Source organism: Rattus rattus, chromosome 2, assembly GCF_011064425.1.
Source record: "Rattus rattus isolate New Zealand chromosome 2, Rrattus_CSIRO_v1, whole genome shotgun sequence".
NCBI lineage: Eukaryota > Metazoa > Chordata > Mammalia > Rodentia > Muridae > Rattus > Rattus rattus.
This window is the reverse complement of record NC_046155.1, coordinates 76,949,664-76,955,993: the sequence shown is the minus strand read 5'-3', so window position 1 is coordinate 76,955,993 and position 6,330 is coordinate 76,949,664. Positions and strand designations below refer to the sequence as shown.

At 45.5% G+C, this 6,330-nt stretch overlaps 1 pseudogene; it reads left to right on the top strand.

Moving 5' to 3' along the window:
- The first annotated feature begins 4,261 nt into the window (after positions 1–4,261).
- LOC116893909 lies at positions 4,262–4,892 on the top strand (annotated as a pseudogene).
- The last annotated feature ends 1,438 nt before the right edge of the window (positions 4,893–6,330 follow it).

Below are 6,330 nucleotides of genomic sequence, written 5' to 3'. Positions count from 1 at the left end.
TGGAATATAGATGGTGTCCAGGATATAACCTGTGAGATTATTTTTTAATGAACTAATTTGTTGTCAAAAGTGGCCAAGATGAATTCATATGACAGCATTCATGGGATTTATATCAACAGAACTCCATGCAAAGATATTCTGGGCTTTGGGAACTGTCACGGGGTACATACATACAGTGCCAAGACTCATTCCATGCCTATCGGTGCTCATAAGTTCATGTAGGACATTCTTAGCAGACCATGGGGCAGGGAAAGAGTGAACAAGATAAAGGGCAAGGAGGCAGAGCTCAGAGGATTAATCAGGACCACACTGTTTCCTGTTTAATGCTAGATCATGCTGAGCAGGTGACACCTCTCTTGACTTCACTGTCCTCACTGAATTGTTTTGACAGTTCAATAATAATCAGGCAGATTATGCAGGCAACACATAGTCATAACTCAGCAACCTATTGATATGGCTGCCCTACCCTTCAACAGAAGGGAAATGTGCATTAAGTGTAGGAAACAGTTGGGGCTTCATGAAGGAGGTGGCAATGAAGATGGATCTGAGAGTTGGGAATGAGCCAGGAAGTGAGGAAGTAGTGGCTTTCCAAGAGAAGACGTAAGCAGGGAAGCAGTACAGATCAGGGTAGCTGGCATGGCTCTCTGCTTCCAGTCTTTCCCTCCCTGGAGTCTGTGTTGGGTGCCTAAGCCCTTTCTAGTTAGCTCTGAGTTCTAATATTTTAAAGACCCCTATACCTGTTGAGCCTCAGGTCATGCCTTGTTCCTCCAGAATGCTGCCTTCAAGACATCAAGGACTGAATCTCCGTTCATTGTGTTGTTCCATATGCCTGACACATAGTATCATGTGTCAATTGAATACATAGACAACCAAGTGAGGGAATTACTCCTCCGACTTACCAGATGCTGTTGTGTCAGACCCTGTTACAGACATTGGGTAGAAGCAACATTGGTAAATTCAGGGATCCCTGAACCCATGCTTCAATCAGATTGACACCTCTCAGACGAATTTTGCATTTCAGAGGGATGATCATAAGGTTTCATTGATAAGCAGGCTCTGCTGCTTTGAAAATCTACTTTTGAAAATCACTGCTGTCATGGGCAAAAACCAAAGCTTTGAAATCATAAAATCTGGGGTGAAATCTTCCACTTTACTGGATGTTATGGCAAACAATCCCAAGATGGCCAAGGTCACCTGCAAAATCTTGTGGGTCACTGCCTGCCCGCCTCCCGGCTCCTCCAGGCTCAATGTAAACAGGTCACACTGATCTTCTTTTGGGTGCCCAGGCTTCTCAGGGTCTTTGCTAATCTCATGCCCCTGAAACCATTCTCTTCACCTGGCATTCCCATTCCCAGTCAAGCACCTTCTTGAAGAGGCCACTAGGAATATCCCTGTAAAGTATATCTCTCCAAATATCTTTTCTCTTGGCCCCAAGACGTTGTTTTTCAAACTATGTCCATTGCCTATCCCTTTGTATGTTTTCATATGGAGATGTGATGGCTTAGAGCTGTGCTGGTTAGTTTAATGTCAATTCAACACAGCCAGAGATATTTCTAGGAAGAAAGAATCTTAATTGAGAATATGCCTCCCTAAGGTTGGTCTGTAGGCAAGTCTGATGTATTTTTGTTGTTGTTGTTGAGATAAACATTATTTGGGGATTCCTAGCTCACCTTATATCATTTAGTTCTCAAATAAAATTCGCAAGACCTTTATTGATGACTGATGTAGGAGGGGCACTTTGGGTGGTGTTACCCTTGGGCAGGTGGTCCTGGGTTGTATAAGAAAGCAGGCTGAGCAAGTCACAGGGAGCAAGCTAGTTAGCAACACTTCTTCATGACCTCTGCTTAGGTTCCTGCCTCCAGATATCTGTCTTGAGTTCCTGTCTTGACTTCCTTGGATGATGGGTTATATGTTGTAAGGTGAAATAAACCATTTCCTCCCTAAGTTTATTTCATTCATGGTGCTTTATCATAGCAATAAAAACTGTAACTGAGACTTGAGCTTAGACAATCCTAGATGGCTCTTGTGTTGAACATTTAGTCTCTAACATAGAACTATTCAGAGCTTGGGTTTGGGGATGTAATCAGGTGAGTTCTGATCTCATCATCCCAGTGATCCATCAGTGGGCTCATAATTTGATAGGCCATTGGGAAGTGATGGAAATTTAGAAGACAAGGTTGAAGCATGTCATCAAGATGTGTTCTTAAGGACAGTGTTCTCCCCCTGGCTTCTCCAGCCTCTGTTTCTTGATCGCTTTCCTTTGCTCTGTCCTCCTGCCTTGATGGCTCACCTTGTCACAAGACCAGACACGACAGAGCCAAATGGTCACTAAATGAATCCATGAGAAAAAAAAATCTTCCATGGTTTAAATGGTTTACTTTTAAAATCAGGCATTGTATGGCTGATGAGAGGCATCGAGTTTAAGAACCCTGGCTACTCACTCTTCCAGTGGACACATGCTCAGTACCTAACACCCATGTTGAGCAACTCACAACCACTATAACTCCAGCTCCAGGCAACCTGATACTCTCCTGGCCTCCATGGGCACTCACATTTGTGACATATGCACAGGGAGGGACACTGTGGTTTAAATAGGCTTGACCCCCATAGATTCGTGTGTTTGAATGCTTGTACTATTAAGAGGTGTGACCTTGTTAGAGAAAGTGTGTCACTCTGCAGGTGAGATTTGGCGGTCTTTTGTGGTCAAGCTCAGCCCAGTGTAGAAGTAGTCTCTTCCTAGCTGTCTTCAGATCAAGATGTAGAACTCTCCACAACTTCAGCACCGTGTCTGCCTACACACTGCCATGCTTGCAGCCATGATAATAATGGAGTAAACCCCTGAAAGTGTAAGCCAGCTACAATTAAATGTTCTTTAAAAGAGTTGCCTTGGTCATGGTGTCTCTTTACAGCAACAAAACATTAAGACACACAAACATACAAAAACTCAAACTTCATGTATTGTATTATAGCACAGTAGACTAAAACTATTCACACCACTGGGTTTCCAGTGACTGCCATGCTTCCTGGAATAAATTAATTTCTCATCAATATTTGCTAAAGGAATGAGCACAGTTAGACAGCATGTTGATAACTTGCCCAAACCTCTGCTTTCTTGTTTCCAGTTTCGGGGTGACGCTGACTCACCCAGTGAAATCTTGTGCAATATCCCTAATAGTCAGGAACCCCATTAATGCTAGTCTCCTGCCTACCTGCTGTCTACCAGTGCTGGCCTCAGCAGCCAGCCAGAGGAGCCTGCTTGAAACTAAATTACATTCTAGACCCAGAGCCATCCTTCAGCTCTGAGCCTGACAGAAGCCTGCAATCCAGCCTGTCAGCCTTAAGCTGCCACGCATCTGAACACACAAACTGAAAAATTAATGTCCCTGGAAGGCATCGCCTCCTTCCCATAGACACCCCTGACCTTCTCGCTTCCCTGCACAGCAGCAGAAGCTGCTGCATTGGCTTTGCCGACTCGGTACACCGGCGCATGCCTGCAGGGCTAGCAGGAGAGAGAGGAAGGATGCAGAAATCTTTTTGTATGTGTGGGGAACGAAAGGCCCTGGTAGCTACACTGAAACCTCATTAACCCCATGTGGGAACCAGAGGGTAAATTTTGGAAGACAGTGAAGACTCGGGTGGAAATATATTCATTGGTAGAGCCCTGTAACCATCCCTAGACCCCTAGCTAGTGGTTTCTGACAAGGCTCTGAAAGAGTCCCTGGTATGCTGGGATGAGGGATAGAAAAACTCTACTGTTCCATGTTGGTGCTCTTATAGTGTCTTAGGGGCATCAGGGACATTTGTGGCCTTGAAGATGGTCATCAGATGACAATTCCACAGCAAATCTGTGCATAGGATGTCAGAGGTAGACTCAGAATTTTATAATGAACTTGTATGTTTGACTGGACCATCATAAGAGGCCTAGACACTTACTGTGTCTCCATCCTTGTCAATGGAAACCAGTATTTTGTATTTAGCTGCCTAAAGTGTACTGTGCAGCAGCAGTGTCCCCATAGTATTTCATAAATGCACATTCTTAGTATGTACCTCAAGCCTGCCCTTCAGAGCCACATTATAGTAGGTCACTCAATTCATAAATGCAGGGGGCTCAAGAGTCCGCCATATGCAAGAGAGGTGGCTAGTGTACATGAGTGTTGTAGTCAACTTGTGTGACTATCAAATATTTGATATAATCAACTCTAAAGGAAATGTTCCGGCCCCGTCCTTTCCGCTCGGCCGTTCTCCTGTACAGGAGGCAGCCATGGTGCCCAGCCTGAATGGCATGATTCTGAAGCCCCACTTCCACAAGGACTGGCAGCAGCAAGTGGACTCGTGGTTCAATCAGCCGGCACGCAAGATCCGCAGATGCAAGGCCCGGGAGGTGAAAGCACGCCGCGTCGCCCCTCACCCCGCGTCCAGTCCCATCAGGCCCATTATGAGGTGCCCTACAGTTAGATACCACACCAAGGTCCGGGCTGGCAGGGGCTTCAGCCTGGAGGAACTCAGGCTGGCTGGTATCCACAAGAAAATGGCACGCACCATCGGCATTTCTGTGGACCCAAGGAGGCGAAACAAATCCACTGAGTCACTGCAGGCCAACGTGAAGCGCCTGAAGGAGTACCGCTCCAAGCGCATACTTTTCCTCAGGAAGCCTTCTGCTCCAAAGAAGGGAGACAGTTCTGCTGAAGAACTTAAATTGGCCACGCAGCTAACATGACCTGTGATGCCCATCCGGAATGTGTACAAAAAGGAAAAGACCAGAGCCATCATGGAAGAGGAGAAGAACTTTAAGGCTTTCGCCAGCCTTCACATGGCCCGAGCCAATGCCCAGCTCTTTGGCATCTGAGCAAAGAGGGCGAAAAGCTGCAGAGCAAGACGTTGAGAAGAAGTAATGCGTGGTTAGAGAGTTGTAACAAATTTTCCATTAAGCAAAGAAAAAAAAAAAAATGTTCCTTCTAGTCCACATTCTTGTAGGTTCCAAGTCATGAACCATGCAACCTCACTGATTTTTGGCAGTGCATCACGGTGGGAATGTGTGACAGAGAAGGCCATTCACCTCTGCCAGTCAGGAAAAGGGAGATAGGAAGAGCAGAGGTCCCACAACCCTCTTCATGGCCTGTCTAAATAACCTAGAAACCTTCTAAGTGACCCTGCTTCTTAGAAGTTCCACCAACTATCTCCCAGTCATAGCAAGCTGAGACCCAACTCTAAAACATGAGGACCCGGAGGAACATTCCGGATCTGAACTGTCGGAGTCTATTTGACAAAGTTGTGGGATGTCAGGATAGCTGCTCACCCATTATCCCCTGGCATATCTGTGCAATTAGCATGGGAATTGTTGGGCAAAAGGGAGCAGAAGCCCAGCTTGCCTTGGCAACATCCAACCCAGAGAAGGCAGAAGACCCAAAGAGAGTGAAAGGCAAAAAGGCTGGGTTTGCCACCTGCCTGACTTTGTGAGCTGGGACACCTCCTCCTGCCTCATCATTCCTGGTTCCCAGGTCTTTTGAACTGAACTGGAGCAAGTATTATTGGTCCTCTGACTCTTAGCTCTTCAAACTATACCACCAGCTCTCTTGAGTCTCCTCAGCCATAGACAGCAGATTATAGACCTTCACATGGACCATAGCAAATGAGTCAATTCTTTATAATAGATTTAAGTGATTTATTAATATAGGATATATATAATACATAATATACATATACACATATGTCACTGTGTATATAGTGACCAGACCTGGCCTGGGACATCATGATGGTAAAGAATAGTGAAGAAGCTCAAATCTTGCAACAGTGGAAGGAAGCAGAGAATGACAGGGAGTGGCCAAGGAAAACAGTCCCTAGGGACCTGTTCCAAGTGACTGACAGCTATGTCTCACCTCCCAAAGCTTCCAAAACCTACCAAAATAGCATTATCAGCCAAGGATCACACTTATCGACACATAACCTGTTGGGGACACTTCATATCCAATGTGTGTGTGTGTGTGTGTGTGTGTGTGTGTGTGTGTGTGTGTGTGTGTGTGTGTTCATAAATGTGTTGTGTATTCTTGTGTTTCTCTGAATAACCACACTGTGGCATCACAACATATTTCAACAGGTCAGGGTGGGTATATATGGTGAAGTAGTTAGCAGCTTGGAATTTGTGCTTAGGGGGGTGAGCCCTCATATTTCAGCTCTGCCCTGTCCCCACTGCCTTCTTTGTACTTTTGCTTCCTCACCTTCAACATAGAGTAAAAGAGGATGCCTTCTTAAAGGCATCAGGAAAGCTGAAATGAACTAATGCATTGAATAAACCATCCATTACACTGCTTGCCACGTACTGAGTTCCGTCCA